This window comes from Platalea leucorodia (assembly GCF_965183815.1).
Source record: "Platalea leucorodia genome assembly, chromosome: 4".
NCBI lineage: Eukaryota > Metazoa > Chordata > Aves > Pelecaniformes > Threskiornithidae > Platalea > Platalea leucorodia.
The window spans coordinates 110,249,779-110,267,322 of record NC_138826.1 but is presented as its reverse complement, the minus strand read 5'-3'; the positions used below and the strand labels follow the sequence as shown (position 1 = coordinate 110,267,322).

Here is a 17,544-nt window from a genome sequence, read left to right as displayed (position 1 = left end):
TGAGTTTTCTTAGCATAGTTGCTGCATTTTGTTTGCCAGGCTTTCTGATGTCTTTGCCACTCTGTCTTATATTCGCAAGACTGTGTGCATTTTTCTGTATCATTATGAAAATAAGTTTTGATTGAAATCTTTTAAAAGTATTTAGTAGAAATAACCTTTCTAGAGGAAAAACACTTTTATAGCAGGTCAGAAGGTGGAGTTTATCATAACTAACTATTGAAATATAAATTTTTGTAAAGCACTTTATAATATATTTATTACTGAAAATCCACCAATATACTTGAGCTAGAAAGATACACTTTTGTTTGTTCTTCCTGCTAAAGCACAGCTTACTTTCATGGTGGAGTGTTGATGATGTATTTGAAATTACAAAAACAAAAGCAAAAAACCTCTGTCTGAGTCAGTCCTAAAAAGCAACCTTAAATTAGGAATGACAGTTCAGTTTCCTGCTCGAGTTGTCTGATAACTTTGTTGATATGGTAGTCTAGATTCCGGGGGCATACTAGGAGAGATTTCATATCAGACTAAATCCTTTGTTTTGACTAAAGCAATGTGCACAACAGTCAATGGTACAGGGAGGAGATAGACTGAGCTACCAAAAGATTCTACTTAAAATATTTACAATCATCCATTTTTGCATCTGGATCTCTTGTTTTCTTCTCTTTATTATAATGAGCAAGAACAAGTCTATTCTTAGGTCCTTGCATCAGCAAAAATAAAAAGACCTTAAGGAGAATTGAGTATTAATAGATGACACATTCTGCACTGAAATTCTGAATGTCTTTCTCACTAGTAGAATAATTATTCCGCCCATCCCTTTCTTCTGACAAATGGAACACAACTGCTGCCAGTTAAGTCTATTAATTGCATCCTTTATGTCAACTTCCAACTCTTTTTATTAAACTGTTATATGCTTTATTTAGTATATTACTCTGTAGATATGTTTCTTCGCGTTCAACAGATATTTATTTTTGTCGTGCGTGCATTCCTCTGCAGCAGTGAGGGAGTGTGAAAGAATGTGTTGAGCAGTGTCAGATGAAGCTCATTGCTATTCTAACAGCATGGCTGCACTCCTTTAGGAGGGCATTCAATCCTTGGCATTCATTCCCTCACACTGATGTGATAACAGAATAAAGGAGCTTTACAGCTGATTGAAGTCAAGTAGTAGGGCCATTGTAAAGGCTCACAAGAAGATTACTGATGAATACCATTACTGCTGGAGGTTGGACTAGCAATTGTGCATGTCCATGCTTTCTTATAGAGAGTGAATAATGAAAGAGAGCGTGTGTTAATAATTATGAATTAGCTATGCTTTCCTTTTCTAGTGGGAAGATGGTGGTGTCCATTTGACTTGAGAGTGCTAAGAATTATGTGATAAATGTTTACCAAGTTCTGAGAAATCTTCATTTTTAAGGGGTAATTGGAGCTGTGGCTGTATTATTTCTCTAGTTCTGAGTATCAGAATAAAGAAAATTGGGCATGATATTCTGTTTTACTCTAGAGTCAAAAGGTGTTTGGCCACTTCAGGAATTAATGGAAATTCACAGTTTTCCCCATCTTTTGCACAGCAACATTCTTCTTTCTCTTGTGACAGGAGACAGATTGAAGGCTTTGAATTTATTGCAGTATATTGAACATTCTTTGCTTAAAAATGAAGCAGATGGTTGAGATAAAATTGCAGTCTCTTCTGTGGTTTATTTTGGCTGACCATTTTTGAAACTAAAATACTTTGTGTCTAATTGTCTTTTCCTGCAGAGAAAGAGTATATGGGGAAACATTATGTTAAATTCCCAGTCTGACTCTCATTTTTTTTCCTGTTATGCTTGTAAGTGATGAAGGAAATAGAAGATACAAAATCTTTGCAGGAATTCTTTCAAGCGCAAGAGGATAGTTCTTAACTACCTGTACTACCTCTGACAGGACCCTGGATACTCAGAAAAACCAGGTTGGCCTGAGCTTGGAGGTGGGTTAATACAGCTTCTCCTCTTTCACTTGAAAGCATTCCAAAAAGGCTGTTTGAATTGTTTAAATGCTCGTTTTTATTAAGTATAAGTTAGAATAATTAGTTTCTTTACTAGTCACAAAATTCTATTTATGAGAGAGCAGAAGTAAAAGGAGTTTGTAGGCAACTCTCTGTCTATTCAATGCATCTTTGTAGGATGGGTTTGCTTCCAGGTTTCATTTCTAACTTTGAGTGTCTGCATTGGCAAATAGTGCAGTGCAATAGGAATGGATCTGTGGAGAGAAACTCTGCAATGCAAGCCATGATTCAGTACATGAATGTACATGAGAATGTATTTCAAAAGAATGCTTGCAATCCAAACCAAAACACTGCGGTAGCTGTGCCCTTAATGACTTTCTGAATCCTAGCAAGATCCTCGGACCCCTCTCTGGCCTCTGCAAGATTTCTTTCATCAACCTCTGTTTTCTTCCTGATCCTCTCATCAGTCTTTCTGGCTCTGGTTGGTGCAGGCCCCCAGTTCTTTGCTGTAATTTTTCTTCTGGTCTTCACTGTGGTCACTGGAACTTTCCTTCCTAGGTGTCCTCAGTTGCTCTGAAGGGAAGCTCTTAAGGGATCTCACTTTCCCTCTGGAGGCATCATCTTGGCCTCCTGGTGTCTGTTTTTGAAAAGGAATATAACCCACACAAACTGAAAACTTGTGTATCAAACTGACAATTTTTCACAGTAGTCTTAAATTGGATCATAAATATCCATATGATTACTGTACACTGTATTGTATATCTTTTAATACATATTCCATTGGTTTTGATAGATGACAATAATTAGACACTATGCTGGGATTTTTTTGTCCTTTATCCATCTTTGAGAACAGTGGCAATAATTCCGTAGATTGTGTTGATACCTCTGAATGAAAAAGGTATTATGAGAAGTAATAAATGGAAATGATGCCTCCAACTTACATTTGCTCTGAATTTGTTTCTAATGGAACTTTTATGAAACACAATAAATAGTACTGAAAATGCAATTTTTATGTAGTGACTTAGAAAATAGTAATAATACCTTGAATAAGTTAAATAGATATAAAAAGCTATACAGCAGGTTTTTTGCATTCTAGGCAGAAATAAATAGTTTATTTTGGAGGGGAAACATGGTCTAGTAGATAGGGCAATAGAGATAACAGTTGAAGTGCCTGTGCTTTCTTGCTTTTTCATTTAAATACTGTCAATTTTTTTTCTCTGCAAAAAGTTATGGATGAAAATTTCCAGATAATGTCAACAGTCTACCATTTTCTTTTCTTTCCATAAATGGAGAACAGATTTTTTGAAAGTTTTGTATAAATTATGAAATACAAATCAGCTCAACAAAAACTGTATCTTCTGATATCCTTTAATAAATTCTCATGTAGCTGAAAAAAATTCTTTTACATTGTCCTCAAATACCTTTCCACAAAATTAACAGTAACGTCTTCATGATTGAGGCTTTAAGTTCTAATAGTCTTCCTGTTTGTTAATAAACAGGTTTTTCTTCTTTCTAACTAGATTCTTTCTTTGTTTGTAGTAATTTATCAAACCTGCAGAAAAGCAGTGTGTTAGTGGGAAAACAAATCAATCTGTCCTTTCTGAAAGGTATAAACAACTTTCATTAATGATACTTTTTTAAAGTTTAGATTGCAGATAGAGGAAAGTTGTCTCTTAGGTATGTTTTAACTTCACTTTAATATTTCAGGAAAAATTGCTTTTATGGGGGTGATGTGCTGTTGCTTTATTTTGAAATAATCCAACACCTTTTTAATAAAACATTTTCATAATTAAAAACTTTGATTTTGTTGAGATTTCCATAAGATACAATTTGAAATACATTTTGTTGCATGATACTGTATCGCTTTTTGAAGTGAAATATTTAAGGGCAGACTAAATGTTTGTAGTATATTTTTATTTTTTTAAGTTTTAAGTGTGATTATTAGTGTCATCTCTGAGTACCTGCTTTGTAAATTAGGGATGCGGTAAAGAGGTTTTTGGTTTTCTGACTTGTAGATTCCCTTCCCTTGTGGTATTGAGTCCTGTTTCATTACACATGCATTCTTCGTTTTCTTTTATTCTAACTAGGCTATGACGACTTTTTTTTTTTTTCTTCTTTTTGTTTTAAATTCTCTTTGTCTCTGTTCCTGTACCCTTTATGGAAACGGAACTCTGCAGTTTGGTTCCCTGTAGGCTCTCAATGAGCAGCGTGTGACAACCTTTTCTTCCCGCCTGTTTCCATAGGAGCAACACCTTGTTGTTTTTCAGAAATTAGTATTAATTTGGTTTATAGTTTAAGACCCCAGGGATGCAGAAGCTTTCCACAGCCTTCTAAGACTAGCCACACTTTATTGAGGCAACATGAAAAATAAACAGCCCTAGAAATGTTCATGATACAGCCCTTGCTGTCTGAAAGTTATGTGGCAAATGCAGATTCTTGAAAGCTGTCCAGGGTCCATCTTCAGTAGCTCATCTCTAGTCCGGAGAATTGTAAAACTTCTGGAATCAGTTAATTGTTTGACACCGCTATTTCTATCCCTGTGCCTGGACAAGCAGTTTCTGCACGGCTCTGGGAGTCTCTTCAGTGTGTAAACCTTCAGTAGAACTCCGGGTGAGCTGATTTCTTTGTTTCACAGCTCATTTTGCAATGCACGTTGGTTGGTTAGAGCACGTTTCTTCCAACTAACAGCACTGCGCTGCCTCCATTTTGACTGGACTGAGCTACAGACTCTGTCAGTATATGGTGAGCTTCATCTTTCCACAGAGCCATTCCGTGATACTAGAGATATTATACTGGTAAGTTTTTAATACTACCCTGAAAAATAAAGTGTACAGAAAACAGTTTTCCAAAATGGTATTAGATGGTCAGTATTGGCCATCATAAAATCTCTGCCTGTGTTTTTTTTTAAGATATAGAAAATGTAATTGCAGTAAATGTGTTATATTTTTTATTTAAATTTTCTGCAGTAGCTGGCTTTTCCAGCTACTCAGCTGTGCTGTATCTGTGATGCAGTAAGGTTGCCCAGAAAAAAACCCTGTTATTGGTAGTACTAGAATCAATAAAGTTATATGCAGGTGGTAATATCTTAAAAGTTGCCTCACTATCTGCCACTTTTTTCTTCATTTACACTGCTATAGGATATTCTCATAGAAGCTTTTCTTAGCAAAACGGTTGCAATCTATTTACTTAGAAAAGCATTGGTGATTAGTGTATGATACACCTGAGCTGGCGAAAACTATGAGAGTATTACTGTCTCGTAGTTGCTCAGGGCTCTTCAGGGTCAAGACAGATCTTTCAGTTCTCAGAGATAAGAGTAGTAGCATCAGAGGTAACCTGCAGAGAACCTTGATAAAGCAGTGCGACAACTCTACAGGTGTTGCCATTCTCATGTAAGTCTTTTGTTTCATGCTGCTGTCTTCAATCAGTGAGTCGGTGTGAGGACTGATTATTAGTGCAGACTTTGACTTGATTGTTCTGCTGTCCACCGGGTTTTGATTTTCAGCATTTCCAGAAGATTCAAATCAAAGAGCTTACCTTAATTCAATGTCCTGAGAGGTATTTAAGTACTGAGCAGGCTATGGCATCCATTGATACGTGTTGCATCTTCAGAACAATAGTGTTATTCACAGGAAATATTTTTGTTGAAGGTAAAAAAGTCAATTATATGTAGTGGATATAGTTTCTCATTCTGATCAGAGTTCAGCAAAGCTGCACCCTCCCATCACTATTACTCTTTCTGTACTAACCACTTGGTGGGTGGGAATAGAAGTGGTCTGAAGAGTGGGTTTTTTATCAGCTTGGTGAGTCTTTTGTATTAACTTGTTTAGGTAAGAAGCAGCTTATCTTATTCATCCAGACAAGATCAAGCTCCTGGTGATAGCTATCAAGTATCTAATTAATTTAATGAAAATATATGCATTATTAACATTTCCAGCTGTGATACTGAGTGACTAACAATTTTCAGATACTTCGAATGAGTAATGATGTTGGCTTTTCAGTTGCTTTTGACATCACCCTTTTTACAAACCTGCAGTTTTGCAGAATCACAACTATAGAGCCTGTGTGCTGGATGTAGCTGAAAAGCAGCTGCCTAATGTTTTCAGATGTGCTTTTTCTTCTCTTTAATCAGTGAAGATGCTGCTGCATTCAGCAGCTGCCTACTTTAGTTTCTGTGGCATTATTAGTATGTTGGTTTTAATAGAAGCTGAATGAAATATAAAGCATGCAGGCCAAGGAACGTTGTTAAGCAGTCATATGGTCACAAAAGGCTTGGTGCAATTAGATCATCATCACAAGACAAGATAGAACATCCAGCCAAGTTGCCATCCCTAGGTAGAGACTGATTCAGATAGTGTTGCTCTGCAAGGAAGCAATATTTTCATGAACAAGTGTTAAGATTTTTGCAGGCCAGCAAGTGGAGGAAAATACCCGTTCCAACTATTTCTTAGTCTCTAGAGGAATACTGGTGATCAGAAATTAAGGATTTTGTTGCTAGAATGTAATGTGGTTTAATGATGAGTGAAGGGGTTGAAAAAAGATAGTGGTGTATCTTCAGTATCTTTATAATGGTTGTGCTGGAAACGTGGGTGGTGTCATGACTTGACTGTCGTGACTAAGCTTGGAAAGATTATCTTGGAAAACAGGAAAGGAAGGCAATAGCTCATGCTTATTACTAAATACCTTTCTGGTATTTCTGTTTCTGCTATCCTATCCACTTACCTTCTTAGTCAACAAGACCACCTATTCGAAAACATGTGACTGAATGTGGTACACATATTTGTTCATTCTCAGTTGTTACAGTGTGTTCCTTGAAAGAAAGAAAAAATCATTGGAATAGTTTGCAAAAATTTAGTTATCATGAAGAAGAAGAAGATAGGTCTCTCTTAGACCACACAAGGTTTTGGTATAAATGTCATTTCATGTTCAGAATTTAATAAGAAATCTTCACAAAACATTTAGATATTGCATCAATGTAATCATCCCTTCATTTTACATATGTGGGATTTTGAGGATCGTAGAGTTTCTGTTCACTGGACAAGAATTCAGTAATATTTTTGTTGAATTACTTAATACACTTTACTCAAATGACCAGTAATATTTCATTTAAGCGTTCATTGCAATCAAAATACCAACTTCTGTCCAAAATGGCACATGTGTAAGCCTCCATATCTGGAACTGACATAAGTGGCCTAAAACATATTTAATGAGAGGATGTCTTTGAATTACATGTTGGCACTGTGTCAGTAAGCATATTCTTGTTATTTGCTGAGGAGTTGGTATAAGCAACTATTGGTTTTTAATACTGTTATTTAGATGTTGTTTTTGTCTTTCAGTATAAATGTAATATGTATTTGTACAGTTAGTCAAATGATTTTTTCAATTGTGAAGTGTTAAGCTAACCTTTTTTTATAGGTCTGCTTTGAATAATTAATTTAGTAACTTTTATTAAAGCTAATAATATGGTAAAGCTAAAGCCAATTAATCAAACAATTATACAACTATTATACAACTATTTCAGTATCTTTCAAATCTGGGGGCTAAAAGCTCTAGTGATTGTCTTGAGCATGGATTATGTATTTCAGCAAAATATGATAACTGATGAATATCTACAGAAAAGGATATCATTGTGCTCTTTTTAATGAACTAACAATTTCATACAAAAAATTCCACAGTCCCATTGTTTAGAATAAAGGGTTACATGTAAATGAGGCCGGTGCTGAAATTGTATTTAAACAATGCTGACAGTTCTTCTATTGTGCCCATTAATTAATTTCCCAGCATCAAGGTTCTCTGGGAATCAGCTACAAAAATAATTAAAATGATACATGAGGTAAATAATTTAGAAATTCAAAAGGTGAAATAGGGAATTAGTTTAGTAAGTATTAGTCATACTGCTTATTTGTACTCATCTGCCTTTTAAAAGCAGGTTATTGAGGAAGTATGATCCGGTTTTGATTACATGATCTGCTGAAGTTCTGCTCACAGGTGGAAACGTTGCCATATTCTTCTTTAATCAATGGTGCCTGTCCTTGTTTCAAATCAGTAGTCTGCTTAAAGCAGGTTAACATTTATGTAAAAATACTTTGCCTTACAGCAAAGTTCTTCAGAATTAAATCAGTTGCAGCATATTTTTACTACTGATTTGGATTTAGTGTGTGCTTTGTAAGGTAAATCATATCTTTAAGTCTGTGAATAAAAGCAGTTTTGGTTTTGGTGTGACACAGCTTTGCTTTTTTTCCACCACAGTTTTAGCCAACTAATTGGTGTCAAGTCACTACTGAGAAGGAATTTACATGTTTAAGTTCAAATTAAATTAGTGATTTCAGAAGGAATAGGGTCTTAATTAGAAGGAAACTTCAAAACAAATTTCTTTCCAGCTGGACAATCATGTCTGAATAATTGAAGCCCAACTTTAAGCCTAGCTTAAAAGAAAAGAAGTCTTTGCAGTAACTGTTCTTTCTGTCATTGAATGTAGATGAAACAAAGATGAGATTTAAATTTTGGTATCCCAAACGTGCATGCCTTTGAAAATATTTTGTCTGGAGGTTTTCACTCAAGTCTGCCATATAGCCTATTAAAAAAGAAACAGCCTGCAGCTTTTAGAAAATGTTTTCTTCAACTTCACCTGTGCTAGCGGCGGGGGGGCAACTAGTCTGTCACTTTTGGTTTTGTCCTCATCTTACTGCTCCTCAACCTTTCCATAGCAACTCAGATAGTACTTCCATAACTTCTCTCATGCAAGAAGGATTTTAAGTTACAGTGGGGGACAGCTGAGTAAATTAAAGATGCAAAATGAATTTTCTAGGAAATAACTAGAGGGTTCGACTTTTCAAGCGTGTGTACATTTTTGAAAAGACTGTGGGGTAGTGTCATCTTCTCATATTCTCTTAGTTTGTGTGACCTGACTGCCTAAGCTTTTTCCTGTGGAAAATACTCAGGACTAAAGGGTGTGGGGAAGTGTATGCTTCAGCTTTATACTCATGCAAGAAACAAAATACATTGTATGCTTGTGTTTCATGTTGTTAGAGGAAGTAAAGGTCACTGTGATGCTCAGCATTAATTACATAGAGATTCTCTACTTTAAGTCATTACACTGTGCTGTGGCTTGGTAAGAAAATTAGGTACCATGTTAATGGCTGTAACCAAAATGCTTTGTTCTTTAATACATTAGCTATGGTGAACAAAGGAAAGTACAGCCGTAAGTAATCATCTACTTTCTAAACCCTAAACAGTGTAAATTATCCACTGTTATTGATGAGGACTTATAATGTTATGTGGCTGTTATTTGTTAATGCACTGAAACCAGCCTGGAGTAAGTAGTTCCATTAGTTCTTGCTGCTGGTTCTGCTGTTCTCATCTCCTAACAAGTTAGGAGTTTTTGATCTTAAATACTGGAAGAAAAACATGCAGAAAGAATTTTTTTTTTTTTTTTTTTTTTTTCCCCTACTAGAGGAGCCATAAATATGTATATTAGATTGGGGTTTTATACCTCAACTCTTACCATTATGTTGTTTGTTGCTAGCTAAAATCTCAGTGATTGATTATTACTGGTAGAATTTGTGCTCACATTGCCACATCCCTGTTCTTGCCATGTTCTGCCTAGCCATAACTAGTAAGTAAAATGGAAGTTGTTTGCCTTCTGCTTTGTAGAAATTCAAAGCAGCAGATTAAGTAATATTTTCTTCACTAAGTACAAAGAACAACTAATGGTCACTCTTCACTGCAGATGAGAAGAGGCTTATTAACATGGGAAATTACAGAAAAGAAATCAATAAGCTTTCTGATAGTTTCACTATGCATAATTCTTCTGTGTATATCTAGGTTCTTTTCAAAGTAATGTTGGAAATAAGTGTTGCAAAATGTAATTGTTCTCCCCCTGTAGAGTTCGGTGTCACCTTGCATTTATCTCAAAGGCATTCTCCAAGAAAACTGTCTTATTCTGCTTTCTTCTGTAAATACCCAATTCAGCAAGAAAGGACTATAAGGGGGTTGCACAAGAAGCTCCATTCTTTTGCTAAGATCTAGCCCTTTTCCTGTATGTGAAAGTAATAAAGCACCACCCACTCCTCATCTCCCATGAGGAGATAAATAACTGTAAAAGAAAAACACATTTCGGTATTGGATGTGAAGGTACCTCATTGTGTGAGAACCCACTTGTGTCCTAGTCATGAACTCTTTAAAAACTTCATGATGAATTCTTTAAAGCACCAAATGAGAAACGTTGAATTTTTTCCACCACAGTTTAATTCTGGAAAAGCTAGGACAAAAAAGTCATACTTGAATTTAGTTCTTTTTTATTCTATTTGAATTGAACATATTAGCAAGTGAAGAGGACAGTAGTTTTAACTCCACAAGCTAATGTGGAAAGTTATATGAAAGATGCTTCTTAAAACTAAGTGACTGGATAAATCAAGTAAATAGTGATCATCGATAGCATCCATTTATGTTTGATATTGATTAATAGTCTTACCATGAATTTTGCAGGCCATATGGAGCATTCTAACCGGGCAAAACATTGACGCAAAAAAATTCCAGCAATGGTCTGTGTTCCTTGTGGCTGGGATTTCGCAGCAGAGGTTTATATGCCAAGTCATCTTTTGGGAAGTGTTGCCAAGTTGTTGTTGACTAGATCAGAGATGCCAGCTACTAAACTGTTATGAAAACTGACCTTCACCTAGTTTTCAGCATAAATCTGCTAATCTAATAGAAAAATGTAAGATAAATAATTTTTTTTGATCATTCCTAGCAGAAATAGGAAATGTGAACACAATCCTTGTAAAGGTTTTTTAAAATAGCTCTTCTATAAGGGACTTACAATGAGCACTAAGGGTTGAGGTAATAATTTTTGCATGGTGTTTTGGCTGTGCCAGATACTTTTAGCTTGCTGTTATGACCTGAAAATGTTAGTTTCCATTACAGATTTTAAAGTGCTGTGAAATGTGTTTGGATCAGATTTGTTTTTAATGCAAAGATCAAACTAACACATGAATTTTCATATTAATTGATGGATGTTTGCATTAGAAACAGCTACTTATAGGCCTTACCTGTAAGTAAGGTTGTTTTTTGGCTTTGGGGTTTTTTTATTAAGCATAAACGATCCAACTTTGTTGCTGTATTTATTGTCAGATTAGATTCAGCTTAGACAAATGCTGTTGGTCACTTACTGCTTTTAGGATCATCCCCTTGGGAACAATCATGGTGAAACAAAAACAATGACAGAAGACAATCCAAAATGTGCTAACTCAATAAAGATAAATGTTTTTAATACGTATTTTTATGTATAACTGTAAAATACTTTTTAACGTGTATCATGACTAAAATTTAAATTTTTAGCACCACAGAATAATCAAAATTTCATTATATAACTGACTGTAAAACTGACAGGCAGGAGAAGGTTATGATCCTACATGAGTTGGTAGGCTGCCATGTACAGTGAAAATAGTTTCAGTCCTTGGAGTATTCCAGTATCTTTTAGAAGAACAAGATTTAGGTGACTAAAATACAGTAGTCTCTAAACTTAATCATAATATTCTTTCATCATGAGTAAATACGACATTTTAAGAAAGTGTTGTCATGATTTTTGTAGTGAGAAATCATACCTTGCAAAGCTTTAAGAGCCAGTGAACATATGCACCAGGTTGATGTAGCCTACTGAGGTTGCTGAAAACAGTGAAGAAGGTTCTTCACTAAAGGTTATTAAAGAAAAAACACTGCTGTGGAATTAAAGGGAGTGCCCTTGTATAGATAGTAACTGTCTGAAAGATAGAAAACAGATGGTAGAAGTAAGTGGGCAGGTTTCAGAATTAAAGGAAATCACATATAATTCTTTGTGATGAAGCTTTAGCTGTTTCTGCTGAAGTGATTGGAAAAGGGATACAGGAGTGAGACAGCAAAGTTTGCTGCCAACACCGTGTTATTCAGAATAGTAATGGTTGAGATGTTGACAGCAAGAGTTGCAGGATTTCGTGTTGCTGTAAACAACCAGGCAGTAAATAACAGGTGAAATTCCACATGGACAAATATGAAGTGATATTGTGCATGTGTGTTTGGAATAATCCAAACTTCACCTCTACAACTATGGGCTTCAAGTAAACTTTCTACACTCAAGCACCAGAGGAAAATATCAGCTCAGTAACAGTCAAGAAAGAAAAAGAAAAAAAAATCAAAAGTTGGAATTACTGGGAAAGGAAAGGAGAACAAAATATCCTTGTGCAGCCATATGAGTTATGTTCTCTCAGCATCTGACATGTTGTGTATGGTTTGGACTCTATTATAAAAACAGAAAAGTACAGGAAAGGATGCTTAAGAAGGCTGAGCAAAGATGGTGGAACCCGTATATGCGGAATGGTGGAATAGACCAAAAATTTCTAGCCTGCGAAAGAGAAGGAAAGATGAAGGGACTGAAGAAAGTGAATAGGAAGTGATTGTTCCTCCTGTCTTTCAGTGAGGTAACTGAACAGCTTTGAATAAAGCTAGCAGGTGTCGGGTTTATAACAGACATGCTATACAGCACGCACTTGCGGTTTGGAATTCTTTTGCCACAGGACTTTGTGATTACCAAAAGAAAATTTACAGTTCCAGAAAGCTTTGGGCAGATAAGTGAAGACAAATGCATTAACAGCTATTAAATGGGCATATCCTACAGCATGTGTAAGGACATCTCTGAGCACGAAATCACTGAAAGATGGAAGAGTATTGTGGGGACACACTGGTATATGCTTGCACTCTTAGTCATCTGCTGTTGGTTGCTTCTCAGACTGGAGCTCTGAGTCTCAGTTTTGACAGTGGATTGAGTCTGTGCCTAGGAAGCTGGAGCTCCTGGCTGATGGAAGAGGCAAATCTTGGAGGAGCAGCCAACATATTCCGCCTTCCATGATGATCCTGCACTGATTTCTTTCTCTTTTTCTGCCATAGATTGCTTGGATATTTTTGGAAAAATTAATTAAACCTAAACTGTCTGCTTCTTGTGATACAGTAAAAACTGAGTTGCTTAAAGTTGCTTTATTCATCTGTAATCATAAAGTGTTTGGAAGTCCTTGTGTCTGAGCCATTATTTGTGTGCGAAATGTGGTGGTTTAATACCTAACCCTGGCACAATTTCATAGCTTTAATCATTCTGAGTACTTAAAAAATAATTGTGTATTTTATATACTCTATCAACAAATATAATACCATGAGATATTACCCTCCCTAAATGCTGAAGTATCCAGGACATGGGAGGCAGGTTAGACTAATCGTTGACTAGACAATAATCAGTCTAGTCATGCAATAAAATTTGCATTCTTTCAGTGATTGTCTAATTCAAGAAGTTTGGGGAGTGCAGTATAAAGAATGCCTTTCATTTCAGCTGCAGAGGAGATCCAGCATTTGCAGGGCAATGAGATATTTGTGATGTTAACAATCTAAATGATTTTTATTGATAATGACAGATGGTTCTTAGATAATGTGCTCTGAGTCGTCTGTAATATGTTCAGAATAAGTCTTCTGGAAGGTTGTACATATGTCTTGAGATCTTTTGCTAAAATATTTAAATCAAGGTCATTGTTTGTATTTGATTTTAAATAGCTTTTAGCTGGTAGTCTGCATTTCTGTACATTTAGAGATCAAACTGTTTGTAACTTCAAAAGCTACAAATGGAAAAGTATAATAGGTAGCAGGTGTTAGAAAAGGCAATTATGCATTAGCTGTTTTACTCAATTTCCAAAACTGTCTAAAACTATCCATTGGAAATACTTTGTAGCCTAGACTTATCTCTGAAGCATGATGAATTTTTAAATCTATAGGGGGATATGCATTTTTTCTCTAATGAATTGCATATTTAAACCTATTTGGTTTCATTTAAAAGTGTTGAAGAATAATGTATTGGGGGGGGGGGGGGGGGAAGTTGAACAGAAAAATCTCAAGAAAAAGTACAGGTTTTTATATACTTCCAGATATTTTTTTCTGCAATTCCTCAAAAACATTTTCAGTTTCCAATATTGCAGTTCTGTTTCTTTTTTTTTTTTTTTTTAATTTTTTTTTAAGCCACTTATCTTGACTTTCTGGCTATTTCTTTATTATGTGATAATAGAATGAATTCTTGGGCTTAAAATGAGAATCTTAGATTATTATCAGAACAGATAATAGTCTGATGATCTAATTTGACTACCTACGTAATACTGTTTTGTGAGTCAATGTAAGTTGACTTTGAAAGTTAAAATGGTGCTTTCAGACAGAGTTCTTTAATCCTACCCCCTTCTCCCCTATGCTTTTCAAGAACTTACATAATGGTGGAGCAAGGAGAAGAAAGGAGGATTAGTATATATTAATACCAAACCAAGTTCCTTTCAGTTCCCTCTTTTTTGCTAATGTCATGTAATTAAAGAGGTGTAAGCCTCTATTAAATTCAGGTAGGATAACAAATAATCCAATACAGAAAATATCCTGATTAATACTTATTATTTTAAATAAAGTTTTCCTGCCTACAGACTACACAGTCTTCCTACTTCTTCATCTGCAAAAATAGTCTTCCCCTTTCTTAATCTACCCTCAGCAGTACTTCTGTACTTTTCTTTATCTGGTGTCGTGGTTTAACCCCAGCCAGCAACTAAGCACCACGCAGCCGCTCGCTCACTCCCCCCCAGTGGGATGGGGAGAGAATCGGAAGGGTAAAAGGGAGAAAACTCGCGGGTTGAGATAAGAACAGTTTAATAATTGAAGTAAAATAAATTAGAACAGTTAAATAGGCAAAGCAAAAACCGTGCACGCAAACAAAGCAAAACAAGGAATTCATTCACTCCTTCCCATCGGCAGGCAGGTGTTCAGCCATCCCCAGGAAAGCAGGGCTCCATCACGCGTAATGGTTACTTGGGAAGACAAACGCCATCACGCCCAATGTCCCCCCCTTCCTTCTTCTTCCCCCAGCTTATATACTGAGCATGACGTCATATGGTATGGAAGAGCCCTTGGGCCAGTCTGGGTCAGCCCCCCCGGCTCTGCCCCCTCCCAGCTTCTTGTGCCCCCGGCAGAGCAGGGGAAGCTGAAAAGTCCTTGACCAGTGTGAGCGCCACTTAGCACCTATTTAGAGACAGCTTAGCACTACTTAGCAAGAACCAAAGCATCAGTGTATCATCGACATTGTTCTCATCCTAAACCCAAAACACAGCCCCATACCGGCTACCAAGACGAAAATTAACTCTATCCCAGCTGAAACCAGGACATCTGGTCAGCATCTCAATCCAGCTTTATTTGCCTCCATCCCATAACCATCATTTTTCTTCTTCCCTGCTTTCCTCTTTGATTGCAAATGCTCAGGCTGGTGCCATGCTCTTCAGTTACCTGTTCTTTGAAGTAGAGATAACACAGACCATAGTTCACCAGGTAAATTGAACTGAGCTGGTTCTTACTATGCCAGAAAGTCTTCACCAGTGACAGCACATACTTCAGAGTAGGCTTCTGGAAAATGTGTCGGTGTTTTCTTGTACAGACTGTTGACTTAGTTGTAAACACAGTCTGTTTTCATTGGACATTACTACCCCGTTTGCCTTCCAAATTTGAAGAAAGGTTGTCAGTTTTATGAGATTATGTTGTGTATTCCAAAATAATAGAAACTTTTCATGTATGATTAAAGGCTACTACTTGAAAGGACATTTTTAAAATCCATGTTAAAAGTGAGAAATTGGTTGCAGTTCAGTGCTGAGAAAAAACAGACCGCAAGTACTGTTTCTATACTTAATTTTAAAAATTTTAAAATGTTTTTGCTCATTTTAGAGAATAAAATGTTATAAAATATTATCAAAGGCTGAATTTAAAAAAATACTGCATGTTCTATAAATTTACTTACCCAATAAAGTAGGAAGAGGGTTGTTTTCTTAGAATTGGCTTTCTGCATTTTTTAGAGTTGTGTTTGATTAATTAAATATTGCCACAATAGTATCTGATGTGATAAGTGGTAGCAGCACTTTGCTTGCAAGTATGTCTTCTTGAGATACTACTATTTTGTGCTTTTATATATGTTAACTTTCCATCCCAAGAGTAATGCCAACACTAAAGTAAAAGACCTGGATTTTTCAGGAGGATGGTAGTGAGTATATGTTTCTGTAAAACTCTAATTTTAATACTGCAAATTGGACTTTACTTTGATTTTTCTGGTAAAGACAAACTCTAGAGAGAAGTCTAGTTAAAATTACCATATGCTTTCTCTGTCCTGGGATTTTGCAATGTTATTCAAGTCATGTTATTCAAGAACAGTGTTTTCCTAGAGTAGGAAAAATATCACAGGATCTTATAATCAGAATCTTCCTTTTCTGGTTCCAAAATTAACTAATTCCTGTTTTCAGTTCCAACTACACTAGAACTTCCCTTCAAGAAATTGGCATTATCTCTTTTTTTGACTCTTACTGATTTGGTGGAGAGGATGATCTGTAGTTTCTGTAGCTGCTAGCATGGCGTTTGTACCAACCCCTTGTAGTACGCTATGCACTTCTGTCAGTCAGGGGCAGAGGGGAAGGAAAAGTAGGAGGAGAATATTTTTACTTCTCCACTTGTGATAGTAGCGAGGTTACTTTATTGCACCGTTACAAATGTTATGCGGAATATTTTAAATACCATGCTCTTCTAGGTTAAATAGCAATAAAATAGATATCTTATCATGTTATGTTTTAGATAAGAAGTTGTTTCAGTTCACTTTCCTTGAGCAGAATGCTGTATTTTTCTAAAGAGTAAACGTCAGTTTTGAAATGATCAGTAGAGAATATGAAAAAAATTTGCTATACTCTCAAAGTGCTACAATTAGATCTTATGAATTATTTAGATATCAGCATTTAAGTATCCCTACATTTATCAGATTATGTAGCTTAATTTTATAATTATTATTTTTAAATGTTATTTTAATGAGATTTTATGTAGCATTAGTTCACAGTCATCACATGGATAATTAAATATCATAATTATTTTTTCAGTTCTCAGTGGTATAGGAAATAAAATCTAAGATTAATTTGGTTGATACGAGAAAACTTAGTGAAGTCTTTTAAAAGTAGGATCACAAATTTTTCTAAACTCCTAGGTATACTTATAAAATCTTAATTTCTAGGGGGAGTTTTATAAAGTTTTATAAAGAATCTGCTGACTTGAACAGAAAGGTGCAGATCTGAATACAAATCTGAGTTGTAAATGTTTTGTGTTACAAGGAGTAGATTTTTTTTCTTTAGTAAAAACCTCTAATTCAGTCAAATATAGACCTAGTTGTGTATTTTTTAAAATGCTTAATAATTTCCTATGACAGAATTTATAAGGAAAACGCTACTAGTATCAAATGAAACTACATTCACGCCACAATATTGAGCTAGGTAGTACAGTATTTAATGCCAGGTATAAGCTAATGGATAGCATCAGAAATGGAAGAAACACATCTGTAAAGAATGAATTTAAATAGGAGAAATGCATACCTTACCTTAATTCCTGTTACAGATAATAGCTATGAATAGGTTTGGCATAGATGAAATGCATACATGTTTGTGACACGGAGAGAGAGAGATTTAGCTGACATTTGTAGTTAGTAGTGAATGCCATAAAAATACACTCAG

General features: G+C 35.6%; 1 protein-coding gene across 1 annotated transcript in view; it reads left to right on the top strand.

Moving 5' to 3' along the window:
• The window catches only part of TBC1D22A (TBC1 domain family member 22A), a 187,501-nt gene that overhangs the window by 131,005 nt on the left and 38,952 nt on the right, over positions 1 to 17,544 (top strand). The gene's annotated exons all lie outside the window — the stretch shown is intronic.